General features: G+C 42.7%; 1 protein-coding gene across 4 annotated transcripts in view; it reads right to left on the reverse strand.

Annotated features, from left to right (window-relative positions):
* HLCS (holocarboxylase synthetase) overlaps window positions 1-18,460 on the reverse strand; it is a 202,409-nt gene that overhangs the window by 173,160 nt on the left and 10,789 nt on the right. For 3 of the 4 annotated variants that reach the window (XM_063109463.1, XM_063109442.1, XM_063109453.1), the window contains exon 2: window positions 5,382-5,519. The exons of the other annotated variant lie outside the window; for it this stretch is intronic. The gene's annotated coding sequence lies outside the window, so the exon portion shown is untranslated. The remainder of the gene's footprint in view (window positions 1-5,381; window positions 5,520-18,460) is intronic. 4 annotated transcript variants of the gene reach the window in all.

Here is an 18,460-nt window from a genome sequence, read left to right on the forward strand (position 1 = left end):
CCTTAAATCAGCCACCCATTATGGCCCCATGACAGCCCATGTACATTCTACCCAGAAACACAGATAAAAAGCATTGCTTCTCAGCAGATCACTGGTAAGACTCAGGCATTACAGGCATCCCTGTCCAAGTCTCTTCAACAAGACAAGTGTGTGCTTCCTTCCATCTGCCCAGCCCCTTGTTTAACCTCAACTCTGGTCCTTATAAAGACACTGCTGATGGCGAAGGCTGACATGGCAGAGAGAAACAGGATGTATGAACATCACACAGCCCTCTATTCAGGTGTGTGGTCCCTCCATCTCATGGGAATCCAATCCTAAGTGTTAACAGACCCCAGATCTCTCTCCTTGTTTCTTGCTGCATGTTCTGAGTTGATGTAATAAACCACGTGATTTGAGCATCTTAACTGGGTCTGTGAGCCTCTCTATTCTGTGACCACTGGGATAGCCTGCCTGGCTATGTCCTTAGAAGCTACCCCTGCATCACGGTAATTTCCCACACAACACTCCAGCCCCAGCTTTCCCCTCAGGCCTTATCTTAGGCCACTCCCTAACTTGGATCAATGTAGACTCCAATTGTACTGAACCATGTGTGGTGCCCCATATGCAAATGCTCTCTGTGCTTTTGTACATGCTATTTTGTCTGGGAAGCCCTTTCCTCCTCCTTCACCTAACTCCTGACTTTCCCTTAATACTCAGCTCTCACCTGCCTTGGAAAGTCCTACCTGATCTGACCCTATCTAACAGGTGCCCTACCACTCCCCATCCGTGCTTTCCATAGCATTTAACATATTGAACTTTAATTGCTCATTTACTTAGCTCTCTGCTCTCCCACACTGTGAGCTCCTTAAAGACAGGGACTATCATCTTGAATGCACCTTTCTTCTCCATATGACACATATCTCCGGCCCTAGCACATAATCTGGAATATATAATATTTTAGGACTCTATCAAATTCAAATAACTTTAGAGTTAGATGAAACATATATGCAAAGATTCATAAGAGCACTCCAAAATTCAAAATCTCACCAAAGAATCAACCTAAGTGGGAATTGCAGACTTGGTGAGAAGACAGCGATCTATGAGATCAACCCCTTTTTAAGTTTTGAAGCCCAGCTTATAAGACAGAGCTCGCTGTAACAGCCAACATGATCAAAAGAATGGCCCAGGATGTCTCCGGCTCCTGGTGGCAAGACCCACAGAACTCTCTGATCATAGGTAAAATTAGTTAACTGGATAGTGGCAGTCTTCCTTGGTGGGCAGGCATCTTTCTACCCCAGAAAATTAAGAATTAAGTAAACGCCATTCAGCAAGATTGTCTCAATTAAATCTTCCTCAGAAAGTAAGTTAACTGAGATGACAGCTGTGGCAGAGATGCTAATTATCTCCCAACAACTATAATTTCTCCCTTTCAGTAACAGAACTCCAGGCTTTCACCGATCCATGCCTATCCAGCTAGGGAATACACTTCTTAGCTTTCCTTATAGCTATGTGACCAAGGGGCTCATGTGACTAAGTTCTGGGCAATCAGAAGGGAGCAGAATCAGCATGAGAAATTTCTGGATCACAATTTTGAAGAGGAAGCTGGTCGTCTTCTACCTTCTTTCTTCCCCCATTCTGGGAGCTAGAATGTGGACTGAGGGCTGACAGTGGCGGAGTACCGGGGTGGTGGGCGCCAGACTACCAAGAGAGAACAACCACACAGGATGGCAGAGATGAGATGATAGAGCAACAAGACAGAAGGAAATTGGATGGACTTATAGAGCAGAACCACCTCCCAGAAAGAGAAATTAACTTCTAGTATGTTTGAGCCACTGTAGTTCCAGGTCTCTTACAGCAGCTAAGCCTGTGCCTGATGTACATAAATATAGTAACTATGTTCCTTAAGATGCTGTATGCCTTTTCACCCCTTAAAGATATACAATTAAGTAATGATCTAGGAAATTTAAAGCACAACAGTCTTTTTTGTGTGTTAAGAAGGAATCTGTACAAATTTGATATTTTACATAATTTAATATTTTGGAAATTCTGGCCTTTTTAAGTTGAAATCTTACTAAATTTATATATAACACAGTAGTCTCCCCTTATCCTCAGGGGATATGTTCCAAGACCCCCAGTGGTTGTCTGAAACCACAGCTAATACTGAGCCATATACGTAGTACTATGTTTTTTCCTGTATGTACATACATATAACAAAATTTAGTTTATAAATTAAGCACAGGAAAACATTAACAAATATAGCTAATAACAGAACAACTATAACAATATATCAGCATTACTAATCTTGTGCTTTAGTGCTGTTATTAAGTAAAATAAGAGTTACTTGAACACAAGCACTGGGACACTGGCACCACGATGGTCGATCTGATAACCAAGATGGGTAATAAGTGAGTAACAGGCCAATGGTGCCACAGCACGGATACACTGGACAAAGGGGTGATTCACGTCCTGGGCAGGACAGAGCAGATGGCACAAGATTTCATCATGCTACTCAGAATGGTGTGCAATTTAAAACTTATGAATTGTTTATTTCTGGAATTTTCCATCTAACATTTTCGGACCATAGTTGATCAAGTGTAACTGAAACCATGGATAGCAAAACTACAGGTAAGGGGGGACTACTGTATTAGAATGTATAAAAAAACTTCAAGCTTACCATATTTATAAGTTTAATAATTTATAAGAGTTATGTTAAATGTTCAAAAAGGTGGTGTTTATTCATCCAGACAACTTAAATACCTAAAATGAAACTGGGAGGGGGCCAATGTGGAGACAGGTAGATGGACTCTGTGGGGGTCCACATAGGTAGATGTTCTAGTTTCTATATCAAGTGGTGGATTCATGGGTATTTATTACAGTATTTCAAATTCATGAGTGAAGGAGGGCCACACATAAACCAATGATGAGAGTGCATTTTGCACAAGTGTCACCTCTCCCAGCGTGACAGAGATTCAAAGGATTACTCAAAGCCCATTTCTCCAGAGCAGTGAGAGGCCCAGAAGGGGTTAATCCCAGGAACAATTTCTTCAAGCGAGAAGAATTCCTAGGAATAAACCTGAATCAGGTTTTCTCCCCGTTTTTATTGTCCACGCAAGGCAAGAAAGTTACAGAAAAGGAACACGGGTGGTTACAAAAAGAACAATGATATAATTGTCATGGCAACACTTAGTTCCCCAAGAAATTCAAAGAAACAGCCAGAGGTGAGATGTAGAACATCCCCCAACCAACAACCTTGAAGTTTTTAGCTCACATACTTTCCCATCATTAGGTTTAGCTGCACCAAGGACGACTGCCCTTAGAGCAAGCATTTTTGCTGTGTTACAATTTTTTTTTATCTAACACAGAGACTTTAGTCCTGGGAAAGTTTTCTGTTTTTCCCAAGCTTAGCATTTCTATGTGCAATTCTAAAAAGTTAGGCGATTCCTAAAACTACAGGGCTGTTGCCCCACTATACTGTAAATTAGGCCCTGTGAAATACATTTGCTTTATTAATGTTGGTATCCTCCACAAACAAGGAGTATGACTAATCCAATTCTGTGTACCTAGAATCCAAAAATAAAATAAGATATTTGAGTTTATAAATAGGATAAATATCACTCAAAAAATCCCTTTAAAAGAGATCACAAATTTTTCTAAACTTGTAAGAATGGCAACTGGATTGAAAAGCCCAAAGAAGAATAGGTTACCATATGAAATGGAACATTCCTAGGTCAAAAAAGGCCAAATATCAGCAATTTCATGTAATTCAAACTAATTAATCATTTAACTTGTAATTTTTATAAAATAGAAATTATTTTTAAAACAAAAATAAAGTTTATGAATAGTCTTTTCTGCAACAAAAATTACTTCTGATATCCCCCAAAAACTTCACATCAACAGTTGGTCTCTTTCTACCAAAGACAGGAGACCAACTGCAAGTACTGCTTGATTGGACTTGGGTTAACAAAAGCTTTACTATTTTTGAATCTCAACGCCCTAGATCTCCTTAACCATTAATTTGTTTATCTGGCTACTAGAAAGGGTAAGGACATTGGTTAAAACCTTGTCTATCACTTAATAGGTGGTAGCTTCAGGCATGTCATTTAATCTTATAACCTCAGTTTTCTTATCTTTAAAATGACAATAATAATAACATGCAGAGTTATAAGCATTAGGCATAATGTATGTGAAATGTCTATCAGGGGCTCAGCAAGTGGCATTATTATTATCTTAGTGTATATATGGTTAAATAAAACATTATGGACCTTTGGGAGAGAACACAGTGTCAGCACACTGGCCTGCTCTCAGGCCCGCCCGCCAAATCCTCCACCCCTTTTGAAACCCAACCACAAACAATCTCTTGCTCTCCTTTACTATCTTCACCTATGTCATAGCTCTTATTTTGGTCTATTTTAAACTCTAGTCAGATATGTATTGTTTTATTCCTCTTCTTTCCCCTTTTCTCATCCCAACACAGCATCTTAAAGACAATGTTCATGAAAGAGGAACTCACTAAATATGGCTATCATCAGCGAGATCCCTACTGGATTATCTACATGGCAGGCAAGGAACACACAGTGGGTGAGTGAGGGTAGAAAAGTAAGAACAACCCTCCACAGACAGCGGAGCCTACAAGGCCAGGTTAGGGTAGGACTTCCATGAGACTAAGGGCATAGACACATCTGGTGGGAGGGCACCCACCAAAAGCTTACGCAAGAGAGTGTTCCAACTGGATTTGTGATCAGAATGATAATTCTGGCCATTGAGAGGAAACCCAAGAAAGAGAAACAAGATAGGATGATATTTTCACAGTTGAGACAAAAGCCAGTGAAGATGAGACTGAACTGAGGGGGAATGGAAGTGAAAGTGTAAAGCTGAAACATGGGGGTGGTGGTACTAGGAGAACTTGTAACTAATGGAAGTAAGGAGCAGGTAAGAGAAAGAGCAGGTTGGGTGTTAATCTGGAATTTCCTTTTTTTAAAAAAACAGAAGAATAGAAATAACTCGTTTTAGACACGTTACTGAGTTTGAAGTGTTCTCAAAATACTCAGGGCAAGATGTCTAGGAAGTAGGTGGCCATGTAAGCTAGCAGGCTGATTTGGGAAGCCAGAAGTTGTAGACATGGACCAGAGGACCTGGAAGAGAACAGCAGGCAGTTCTGTCCAATAAAAATATAACGCGAGCCACAAATACAAGCCATGCACAGTTTTAAATTTTCTAACAGCCACATTAAACAAGAAAAAAAAAGTGAAAGTAATTTTACTAATATATTTTATTTAACCCAAAACATCTAAAAAGAAAGGAAACCACAAAGGCCAGGAAAGACCACTCTTAAAAAACAAATTTCATTTTGATTAAGACACATTTTCTTTACAGTACACAAGTGTGAAAAACACATTACTCACTGTTTCTGAAGAGGGAGATGGTCTCTGCAAATTCTCACTTTGTACCCAAATGCTCTCTGTCACAAATGCTATGTGTTCTGCTTCAAATATAAGAGGAGAAACAAGAAATAGGGCCCATTTGTTCAAGTCATCAACGGACTGTATAAAGGGAAAGAAACATAAAAAGGACTCAAATGTCTCTTCAAACCACATCACTTATCTCAGCATCCCAACCTCGCCTCTGTAATTCCAGGTAAGGTCTAAATAAGTTTATCTGATGCTCTTCTACAGTTCACATTAACCCTGTGTTTCTTAACCATGACTATTTAAACAGCTGCAAAAGCCCCTCTATGGTTCATGACAGCTTTAACATTGCTGGATATTTGTTTTTAAGCAACTAATTCTGAAACTGGGCTTATCCCTCTCCACTTTCCTTATTGTTCCACACATAGGAGCTTTCAAATCACAACTTGGAAGCACATTTAATTTGAAGGTCTGGAAGTACACGCCTGTCTACAGAAGGCCGTTACTAACAGAAGACTTCAGAGCTCTTCCTTCAGTCCCTCCAGCCACCACAGAATGGAGCACAGGCAGTTTTTCTTTATACCTCCCTTACTTATAGGGTAGTAAACACTGCTCCTCTCCCTGAGATCTGAGAAGTATGCAAGTAAACAAGGCACACCCAGAGCAGAAAAAGCTGAAATCTAAGGTTGCAGGGGAGGAAGCCTTCACCATCACCCCCCAAAAAAAGGCATTTGGGTCAGGCCCTACATTGTTGCTTATCAGTTCCAATCTGCCCTTGCTTAGTAACGTGGCACACGTTACAAAGTGATGCTTAATAAACACTTGTTTTCCTAATTAATGAATGAAAATTTGGGGGAGGAAAAACGCCCTTCCACAGATACACATAATTATCAATATAGTAGTTAAAAACAAAAAGACTGTCCACTTTATCCAAACATAGAACGTGTATATTAAACAGACAAAAAGCTTAAAATTTCCAGTTTGTATAAACTATCTTTGGTGATACTTCAGAATTTATTCTAGGACTTTCAATTACATAAACATACACATTCCGTGTTTATGCATCTGATTTTAATTGATTAAAATACAGGGACAACTAGGGCATGAAGTTCAGTTATGCAGGTATTTCAGCGCAGGTAGACTTGACAATAAGGTGTCCACCAAACAAAATCATCAGCCAGGCGATATTTTAAATCTTAAAATAACAGTAGATAATAACAAATAAATGTTCAAGTCTTCCAGCTGTAGGCCTTAAATATCAAACCTCGAACCAACAACTATTAAATATTCACTGAAATATTGAGTGACTATTTCAGGTCAAGCCACTAAGCTAAACAGACCCAGTCTCTAGTGAGAAAAAGAAAAACTAGAAATATGAACTGTGACTTAAAGTCTTTGAGGACACAGGGCAGGGCGATCTTACCTAGTCTGCAGAACTGGGAATCTAACACAGCAATAGCCAAGCAAAGCTCTAGGGTGAGTCAAAGCTAACAGTGCAAAGAGTTACAGAATCCCTTAAAGCGCTAGGACACCCCTACTCAGGGCTGGAAAGGTAGGCTAGGGCCGAAAAACTATTAGTTATAGCTAGTGCAATTAACAGAAGACCAATAAAGTCATAGAAACGTTCAGAAGTAAAACTGTCCAAGAAAATTAGACACTTACATCTCGATGCTTTTGTATGTACAAAATTTAGACCCTCATGTAAACCCTAAAGTTCATTTTTTAAATAAATTAATCCAGTTTGGAAACCACTACAACAGAAAAACCCACTCCTCTATTTTTCCTCTTTTTAAGTTACCTTCCTCAATCAGGTTTCTATGAGAATTAAGCCCTCGTGTTTTAAGGAGTCCACTGTATATAATGAATGAGTGGTCTAGGTGGTACTAGTTATGTACCTGCCTTGGGAGAACTGAGAAAAAGAGTCACTCATATTCACTATGTTATAGTACTAACAAGAGAGGGCATTTTTTTTATTTCCTAGTAGCACCATTTCATCCCATATCTAAGCACAGCCTTAATAAAACGTTCAAACCTGAGATAAGATTCGAATTCCTACTGTGTAGAAAAACTCATTTTAATGCTAAAAGTGAGACAACTTTCCAGAAGGAAAAGGGCAAGAAACCGATTATAAGCAAAAACTTTTAAATGTTAATGAAAACGTTAGTGATGTCCATGAAAATTTGCGCAGACCTGCACTGTGAAGTCAAGTCCATTTCCAAAAACAGATGAATGCAAAGAACTACTGTTCCCTTTTACAGAAAGGGAGCAGAGTTTTTACAGAGATTAAACCACCGGCCCCAGCCACACTGTAGGAGACAGAGCCAGCTGAACATGTAGCCACTATCCTAAGTATCGGAACAAAAAATAAAGACCGAGTGTCAACCAAAATTTTTAAAATGCAAAGACAATCAGTGGGGTGCCCTACTCGGTAAACGACGCAACTGCAGAAGACGGAGAGGGGGTAAGGGCAGTGTGTGTCTGACAGAAAGCTGAGAACTGAGCTTTCTTTCCAGGTTCAGGTTCAAGCGAACGCCGGCCCACCATGTAGGAGAGGATGTTGGTCAGGGGCATGACTCTAGGTGGGCGCTGCCCTTGGCGTCCAGGTGCGAGTCCTCAACTCGCGGACGCCCAGGTGCACGCCTAGACGGAACATCCAGAGCCGCGCGCCTACGCCCAGGAGGCGGCCGGGTCCCCAGCCTGAGTTCCACACGCCCGATCCCGGAGCCCGGTCTCAGGCCGCGCGCAGGCCGGAGCGCGGACCCGGCGGCGCTTCCGGCTCGCGGCGGTCCCGAGGCCGCGCGCCCCCGCCAGCCCGCGCCCGCGCCGCGCCCGCGCACCTGGCTCTCGCCGACGCAGAAGACGCGGCCGCCGCGGCTCAGACACACGCGGGCGCCGGCGGGCTGCGCCTCGGCGCTGCAGAAGGTGAAGGAGCAGCGCGAGGCGCGCAGCCGCCGCACCGTGGTGCGCACGAGCGCGGCCGGCCGGCGCCCCCAGCGCGCCCACAGGTACAGGTAACACAGCGTGATGAGCATGGCCGGCGCCGGCGGCCGTCCGGCCCGGCTTGCTCGCCCCGAGCGCAGCCCCGCCCGCCAGCCCGCCGGCCGGAAGAGACGCGCCGCCCCGCCCCGCCCGGGAGGCTGCAGGGGGCGTGTGCCTGCGTGTGTGTGAGATGGAGAGAGGGGGCCGCCCGGCGGGGGGGGTGTGCCTCCGTGTGTGTGTGTGTGTGTGTGTGTGTGTGTGTGTGTGTGTGTGTGTGTGTGTGTGTGTGTTAGATGGAGAAAGGGTGGCCGCCCGGCGGGGGTGTGTACCTCCGTGTGTGTGCGTGTGTGTGTGTGTGTGTGTGTGAGATGGAGGGGGGAGGTAGGGGGGGTGTGTGTGAGAGATGGAGAGGGGGGCGGGGGGTGTGTGTGTGTGTGTGTCAGATGGAGCGAGGGGGCCGCCCGGCGGGGCTGTGTAACTCCGTGTGTGTGTGCGAGTGAGATGGAGGGGGGAGGCGGTGTGTGTGTGTGTGAGTGAGATGGAGGGGGAGGCAGGGTGTGTGTGTGTGTGTCAGATGGAGAGGGGGGCGGTGTGTGTGTGTGTGTGTGTGTCAGATGGAGAGAGGGGGGCCGCCCGGCAGGGGTGTGTACCTCCGTGTGTGTGTGTGTGTGTGTGTGTGTGTGAGATGGAGAGGGGGGCGGGGGAGGGTGTCAGATGGAGAGAGGGGGGCCGCCTGGTGGGGGTGTGTACCTCCGTGTGTGTGTGCGTGCGTGTGTGTGTGTGAGTGAGATGGAGGGGGGGAGGCGGGTGTGTGTGTGTGCGTGTGTGTGAGATGGAGGCAGGGTGTGTGTGATGGAGAGAGGGGTGTGGGGTGTGTGTGTGCATGTGTGTGTGTGAGTGAGATGGAGGGGGGGCGGGGTGTGCGTGTGTACGTGTGTGTGAGTGAGATGGAGGGGGGAGGCGGTGTGTGTGTGTGTGTGTGTGAGATGGAGAGGGGGGCGGGGGGTGTGTGTGTGTGTGTGTGTGTGTGTGAGTGAGTGAGTGAGATGGAGGGGGGAGGCGGGGTGTGTGTGTGTGTGTGTGTGTGTGTGTGTGTGTGTGTGAGATGGAGGGGGGAGGCGCGGTGTGTGTGTGTGTGTGTGTGTGTGTGTGTGTGTGTGAGATGGAGGGGGGAGGCGCGGTGTGTGTGTGTGTGTGTGTGTGTGTGTGAGTGAGTGAGTGAGATGGAGGGGGGAGGCGGGGTGTGTGTGTGTGTGTGTGTGTGTCAGATGGAGAGAGGGGGGCCGCCCGGCGGGGATGTGTACCTCCGTGTGTGCGCGCGCGCGAGAGTGAGATGGGGGGGAGGCGGGGTGTGTGTGTGTGCGTGTGTGTGTGAGTGAGATGGAGGGGGGAGGCGGGGTGTGTGTGTGTGAGATGGAGAGGGGGGCGGGGTGTGTGTGTGTGTGTGTGTGTGTGTCAGATGGAGAGAGGGGGGCCTCCTGGCGGGGGTGTGTACCTCCGAGTGTGTGTGTGTGTGAGTGAGATGGAGGGGGGGAGGCGGGGTGTGTGTGTGTGTGTGAGTGTGAGAGAGAGAGAGCGAGAGATGAAGGGAGGCTGCCCAGGGAAGGGGGTCTGTAGGGGTAGGGGACTCCAGGGATGGGGAGGATGGTGGGGGTGAAGAAAGGCTGCAGCAAGAGGGAGATCTGGGAGTGGGAGAGGCCAGGCAGGGCTCTGTGATGTGCAGGAAGAGAGGCTGCACCAAGGGGGTGGGGGCTAGAGGCTGCACAGAGGCTGGGGGTATGCTGGGGGAATCCGGGGAGGCTGAGGCTGCAGCAGGAGAGGGACCTGAGAAGGTGGTGGAGACTGCACTGGTGGTAGAGGGTGGGCTTGGGGAGGCCGCGCCAGGGACAGGGAAATGGAGGGGACTGAGAGAGACTGCACGTGGGTGGGGGGATAGGGGGATGGCGCTGGGGCTGGGGAAGAGGATGATGGAGGGAGAAGGGAAATGCCCTGGGGAGGGGGGTATGTGGGTTTGTTGAGCTTGGGGGAGTAGGTCTCGCGGCTGCCCAGGCTAGCCTCCCTTCCTTGGGAGGAGGAAGGTAGATTGAGGAACGGCCGTGCATATGTTACAAAGTCAACAGCCAACGTTTGTTAACCAGCACCATTACCGAGGTCAAAGAGTGCTAACACAGCCACTACCCAGTCCTCTGGGAAAATAAGGCGAGGCCGCTTTTATTAGAGTATACTAGGCCTTCGTGCAAAAAACGATTTTAAGGTAAATTACATAAGTTCACACAGTGCAGTAATTTTTTAATAAGGGCAGAAAACAGAAGTTGAAGACATCGGGACATCAGCCCCAAAAAGGCTGCCTCTAAAAAAGCTGAGCCAAAAAGGTACATATGGTGTTCTTGATACATGTGGGTCACCCTGTGAGCACCCTTAAGGACCAGTGGAAAAAAGAAAACACAGTGTCCCAAGAGAAGCCTAATTATCCCTGACACTGACAGAGGTTTCTCCCGTGGAACCTCATTTCTTTAAAAGACAGTATATAAAAAACAGTGTCTTCAACAACTATGAAACTTAGCAAAGAATTTTACCGAGTTGCTTCCCAGGATAGATTTTTTTTAAGGATCCTGACCATTTATTCATCTGCTTTAAAATAGCAGTATAGAATACCTAGTCTCAGATCCTCAGACTTCTGGTCATGACAGAGTAAATTTTCCCCATTGCATATAGCAACAATAGATTTAAAGAGAAAGAGTCAAAAAAAAAAAAAAAAACTGGGCTCAAAAATAAGATAAGCATTACTGATACAGAAATAGAAGACAGTAAGTCTTCTGCAATTGAAGCCTTATCCTGCAATTCTGTATGGGACAGTGGCAGCTGGGAAGTGGGTTCCTGCATAGTAACAAGACCTAAAATTGTGTCACTGGAGAAAGAAATGAGCAAGTGCCCTTTAAGCAGGGACTCAACCCCTTCATGATAACACAGGGAATTAGAAAATGAAAAGTATGGAATACTACTCAGCCATAAAAATGAAATTCTGCCATTTGCAGCAACATGGATGAGCTTGGAGAAAATTATGTTAAGTTAAATAAACTTGGCACAGGGGAAAAATACCACATGTCCTCACTCATAAGCAGGGGCTAAGAGAGAAAGAAGGAAGGAAAGAAAAACTACAGTGTTGTGTTGGACTTGCAGAGGGAGAGAACAGACGTAGGGCTGCCAGGACGGGGCGGGAGAGAAGCATTAGGGAGAGATTGGGGATCATGGGGAATAATTGCAACTTGAGGTAGTGGGCATGCTGATAGCATTGATTTGCTCACCACAACTTGGGCACAGGTGCTAACAGCTCTTGCCCCATGAATAAGTATAATCAATTTTTTTAAGTGAAAATGAAAATGAAAAGAGCTTAAAGTGATAAATCCTAAACAACACTTAAACTTTAAGATAGCCTTCTTGAAGTTTGCAGAATTATGGCTATAATGACCACTTTCCTCACACTCCCACCTTCCCAAGGTATGGAGAGGTCATCTCTGCTACATGAAGGTCACCAGGATCTACAGTTTTTTCAAGTTAAGGGTTTAGCAACCTCACCTTACTACAGACACCACAACTCCATCTGGCTGATGGGAACTTTCCAAGTTTACCGTTAGGTGTTTCAAGATGTCATGGTCTCAGAATGCATCATGGGAAAATTACATTTTGGGATCAATCTTATATATCAATTCTAGGTCATAAAGAATGGGTACCACCATAGTTCAACATGAACTGAGAGGGGGATGTGGCTCCCTCCCCAACCCCTGCATTGAGGAGCACTATCATTCACACCTGGGGAAGGAATAAAGGAAGGAAGATATAAGGGGGGAATAAGAGAAATTAAACAGTCACTGAACAGGCTCTGTTTATGATCCCTACCTAAAATGATTTCATTTCATTTTTCAAAGAATCAAGATGGAGTTTAGCTTCATCATTCCCAGATGGCAAAAGAGTAGAGGAAGGATGCAAAAATAATACATCAGGGGATCTTACCATGTACATACCTGATTTTTATCCCATAGTCCCTCACTACTCAAGGTGTGGTACTTAGACCAGCAGCATTGGCATCACCTGGGAGCTCACTAGAAATGCAGAATGCTGGGCCTCACCCCTCACGAAATCAGCATCTGCATTTTAATAGAATCCCCAGGTGATTCACAAACACAGTAGTATTTGAGAAGCACTGCTAAAGTCCACCTCTGTCATTCCCTCCACCTGGGTTGCTCTAGTCTCTAACAAGACATTTCCAAACTGTTGTGGAAAATAAGACCACAGACTAGAAATGTAAAAGCAAGACTGTCACTTATAAGAACACCACCACAGAAAGGAAGGAGAGCACACCACCAGCTACTGAAGATCACCTCAGTAACCCATCCAAGTAACTGGCTTTCTATGAGAAAAGCCTCCACAGACTCAAAAAGCCTCTAGTCTCCTGCCCTTAGGAAGGCATGCCCTGGAAATCATGGTTTGGGGACAAGGCAGAACAGAGTATTAACCAAAAGAATGTCACTGCGCCAGAAGAAGCTGTCTACTCCCCAGTAAACAGATGACAACTCATACCCGGGGGAAGCCTCATACCTGTACTGACATTATCCCAGCAACTGTCTGAACTTGGAGAGCATTCAGAACTCATCAGTCAGATGGCCAGAGCTGAGAAGGATAGTGTGTTTTTGAAATAAAGAATCCCAGTCTAATAGAAAGCATTGAGTTGATGCTAAAATCTGTAACTGTAAACATCAATTTTAGCAGTTAAAGGACATAGTCTCTGTTTTATAAAAAGAATCCACTTCCTTTGCAACAGTGCTAGAGTGCTAAAAACATGCAGTAAGTTTGTGAATTTAAAATGATATTCAGAAATCCCAAGATCTCAAGAATGACCATCTGTTTGAAAAAGTGCCCTCTGAAAAAATAATTTAAATAGATATTTAATTGAAATCATGAGGTTTTGTTGGTAAAAACTATACAGTGTGAAGAGCTTTTATTTGAATATTTGATTGTCTATGGTATGTATGCTTATTAGCCAGAAAGTGGCCATGTGAATATTTGCATATGCAGTTGAAAGTTAAATGAATTAAACTGTTTTAAACAATCCTTTTTATTATTGGTTTAAACTCAAAATGAGAATTTAATTTTGGACTGGTATACACAAGCCACAGTGTAAAGACTAGATTAGAGGCTTGGGCTGTGATCAGGGCCTTAAAGGAAGAAAAAAATCATCATTTTGAATCTTGCCAAACCCACAAATATGTATAATCAATATGTTTCCATTTTAAAAATTATAAAAAATTATAATAAAAATAAATCTTACCAATTAACAAATGCCCAGGCTCTATAAAGTTATGGATAAACCAATCACCATCACCACTACCCTTGGTAAAAGATTAATTTGGGAATCTCAATTTTTAAAAACATTTATTCCAAATAGGAAAATTCTGTATTAAATGCCCCTTAAATTTCCATAAATGATTCTTTATATAATGAAGCTGAGACATTTATTATTTAATTGTATCTTATTTTTATATACTGGTTATTTTTCTAATATTTATTGCTCTTAGAAGTTTTATATTTATGTGTAATTAATATTTCCTAGTTATATGGGAATTCCAAAATAATGGCTATCTCCCTAATTTCCCTGCAGTAAAAATAAACACATCTACTGGTACTGGGTCAAGATAATGCTAATTGGAAGAATCATTGAAATTTATTCCCTGTAAGTCTTGGTATAACAATATGTAATATGATATTAAATTAGTAGAGAAATGTTACATATATTTTTAAAGAAGATCTTATAAGATCTTTTAAATGTTATAGGTAACATTTGTTCAGAGAATGGAGCAAAATAAATTTAAAAGTTTTAAGGTTAAGACATAATTGAGTAGTGTTAAAATGTACTTACCAACTGTGTAAAAATGTGTAGGTTCTATCAGAAATTAAATAATAGGAGGCAGAAATGTGTTTGTCTAGAGATCACATATATGACTCATAACTAGGTTTTAAGTGAAAGCAGATGAACAGGATGGTGATGAAATGAAACTTATACAGAATACTGTAGACAGAGTGGACTGATTTAAAAGTGAAATGGCAAGATGGGCCATCCTCCAGGAATTCCATATGGGGGGGGGCAGGGGAGTAGCAGGGCAGGGGTGGGGAGGTAGTTGGGAACTGGTTGCTAAGAACTTAAAACAATCAACTATTAGAATGGCAGTTCTCTCAACTTAAAAGCAAAATGAAACAATAGAACCAAACTCTCCATCAGATAAATATTTGAAGAGCCACACTGATTGAGACATGAATTATTACACGTCTTTATTGAAATACTTTCTGAAAACCAAAGGAACTTTATAGAAAATCTCCATCTCTGTTCAGCAGCATTCATGTTCATATTAATATCATATTGTTGTTTTGGAACAATTATAGTGTCAAATCAAGCAAAAAATAATTACACTTGTAAATCAAAATAAAGAGAAAAGTAGATAAAATTGGAGCATCAAAAGAATTTGTTAGAACACCTTAGAGTTAAACTATTGGAAATATTAATTTGAACTCATGTCTTTAAGAGAAAAATAATTATCTTTTCTAGCTCTATTCACTGAGATGGCCTCAGGGTAACATTACCCCAAAATGTACCCTCGTGCTCAGATCCTGGAATGTGCGCTACTTTTCCCATTAAAAGGAGAGATCCTTGGAGAATGGGCTGATTCAAGTGGTAAGAGAGATACCTTATAAGTTGGGACATCTTGTGCCAGAAAGAAGGGAAGCTTCAAAGAAAAATAGGACCAGTTAAAAGGATACGGGAAACAATCCCAAAGTGCTCCCACTAGCCAAATTAGGACAATTTGAGTGTCAAATTGAAATACATCAAATTTATGAAAAACCATGTGTCCATGATGATCTTAAATAAAATAAAAATTTCAGTATTCTAAAAGAATGTAGGATAAAATATGTTACTGTTGAGTCTTGTGATTTTGTTGTTTGTATATTGATTGATTTATTGTATTGACGAAGATGGTATATTGTAAATACTTCCTTTAGAAGGATGGTTCCAACAGAAGGGAGTATCAATACAAAGACCTTGTAAGCTGTGATTCCAAAGCAGAGAAAGCCACAGGAGGTAACCAAAACTGACTTGGATCTGGTTTTAAGGCTCCTTAAGAATTGGATGGTCCTAAAAATATGACACAGTACAAGGTTTTATTAGGCCCAAAGATTGTAAAAGTTAAATCTATCCTGAGAATTTATCAGCCTGTATGGGAACTGCAGACTTCTGTGAGCAAGCAGAAGTAAGTAATGTTTTAACTGGAATCCAGAGAAGGAACTAAGTGATCACACCCTTTGAGATTACAGAATGACAATAAGTAAGATTCACTGTCTAAGTAAAGACTCCCAGGAAAAAAACACCAAAAATCTACAATGGTATATGATCTCAGTTAACTGGGACTATCTGTTTTCTTAAAGAGCATCCATGTCCTAATCCAAGAAAACTTGAGTTAAGAATAGAAAAGCTTGGAAGAGGCAAAACAATAGATTTATATTTTTGGATTAATAAGGAATCTATTCATATTTGGTATTGTATATTCTTTAAATATAGTAGAAAATATGGCTGTTTTAGGGAACTCTAATTTGAAATGAGTACTTTTAAATTGAAATCTTTCTAAATTTATGAACAGCACTAAAACATCTAAGAGAATATCAGGTTTGCCATATTGATACGTTGAATGTGCTAGATATATAAAGATTGTGTAATCAGGCAATGGAAGTGCAATAAAAGGAAATTTAATTTAAGAAGGACTTGTCCAGGTGCTCACCATGTCCATCTCCCTGGAAGAGCTCTGCTAATGAAGACGAGTGGTCATAATCTCAGGAAAAGCGTATCTACGAATATACAGATGTAAGTGTGTAGATGGTATGTCCATAGAGGAGGGGGAAGAAATAAGTCCCTCAGTATAAGGTGGTACTACACGCCAGTAGTTGGAGAAAGGAAAGTTCTCCCAATATCATAGACCCTAAAGGTTTTCCTGGGTAATCACTAAGACCCCTTTCAAATAGCCTTTTGAAGTGTCTCGACAACAGAGTCTATCTTTCCCTCCCATACCAGGCCTCATGAGGTCTCCTGTCCCTTACCTGTGCAGCACCAGGCCCCTGCTTCCCTGCTAGTCACAGGCGCCTGTGGAGTGAGGGGGAAGAGGATGTTCTCAGGCTACAAAGACCATGTACAAAGAACATCTGTGAGGTGGATGTGTTCAGATCTGCAGTGTGGTGAGCTCTCCCCTCCTTCCTTCCTACACTGCAGTTCTTGTTTTTAAATCAGATGTGCAGTTCATTTTCCACAATAACCCAAAATACTGAACATAATAAATAAGTACAGATTGAAACCTAGATACAGCAGAGTGGAACTGAAGACAATCAAGACTCAATCCCAAAAGCTACCTGACAGAGAAGACAGATTACTTTGAAAGACAGAGCATGTGGAGAAGACTACAGAATAGTATTTTCAAAGTATTGAGAGAAAATAACTATCAGCCCATAACTGTATGCCTGACCAAACTATTTTCAAATTAAGAACCCCCCCAAAAAAGACGTTTTCAGAAATACAGTGGCTTCAGAGAGTTCACCACATGCAGACCTTCACTAAAGGATGTACTTTAGGAGGAAGAAAAGTCTTTTTTTAAAAACAGTAAATAGTCTACAGTCATACTAACCTGAAAATAAATAAATAAAAGCAAACAGATGGGGAAGGTGTGGCACACAGGAATGAAGAATCTAGAAAATGGCTTTGCTTCATTTTTTAATTGTTAATTGAATTTATTCCTTTTATTTTGAAAAAAATTGTGATTTAAAAAGTCTATGGAAGGCAAAACTATAAGGTTTTTAGAAGATAATATATTCTCTCTCCTCAAATAGAGAAAGATTAATCAAGATACCAAGGACACTAATTAAAAAGGAAAAGACTGATACATTAAAATTAAGAACCTCTATTTAAGAGACACTAAAAAACAACTAGCCTTAGAATGAGAATAGTATTTGTAACAGAAATAACTGATACAGGATTCATATTCAGAACTCTGAATCAATAAGAAAACCAAAAAAAGGCGGGGGGGGAGTGCTGGCAGGTGGAGGCTAAAAATGAATAAGCACATCAAAAGGAGAGAATACCCAGATGGTCGATAAACATGAAAAGGTGCTTGATCTCAAAAGTATGTATCAATGAAAACCTTAATGAGGATTGGTATAAAACCGTCCAGTTGGTAAAGATCCCCTTCTTAAGCCCTAGAATTCTGGCTTCTACACTCAATGCTCAAAGATCCAACCATTTCCCATTCTCATTTCTTCCATCTTTCTGAAGTATCTGACTTTCCTGACCATGATGTTCCTACAGGTCAACAAAACCATTCTGCATATTCAAGCAGAGGGGGGTTAATATAGAGAATTGGCTGTAAATACCATGATGGTGCTAGAACACCAGACATGGGACAGTGAGGCATCCCAGGGAATGGAAAGAGCAGACGGCCTCCACCACCCACAGGACTGGGGCACACAAGGGGTGAATTCCCTAAGCCCAGGAGCCAGGGTCACCTGGTGACAGCTGGAACCCACAGATCTGTCCTGTGGGAGATGGAGCCAAAGGGAAGCAGCTGCCGCAGGAGGCACCAGCAGGAGTGGGAGAAGGAAGAGTGCCTGGCTTCTCTACTCTCCTGGCCTCACTGGAAGCCAAACAGAAGAGGAGCCTCAAGGAGCCTCTGCATCAATCGGAGAGGGGGAAGCGGCAGGAGGTATGGGTGGATCTAAGAACAGACAGGCGAGGGCCAGCCCCTGTGGTTTCTGAAACTCTTCCCTTGGGTTCTTTCAAAATTCAATTCTATGTTTCTCTTCCTATGTTTATGGGCTGAATTGTGTGTCTCCCCTACCCCCCACTGCCACCACCAAAATCACATGTTGAAATCCTAACCCTCAGGACCTCAGAATGTAACCATATTTGGGTAGGGTCTTTAAAGAGGTAATAAGGTAAAATTAGGTCATATGGGTGGGCCCTAATCCTATATGATTGATGTCCTTATAAGGTGCGATTAGATCACAGACAC

Source organism: Cynocephalus volans, chromosome 1, assembly GCF_027409185.1.
Source record: "Cynocephalus volans isolate mCynVol1 chromosome 1, mCynVol1.pri, whole genome shotgun sequence".
NCBI lineage: Eukaryota > Metazoa > Chordata > Mammalia > Dermoptera > Cynocephalidae > Cynocephalus > Cynocephalus volans.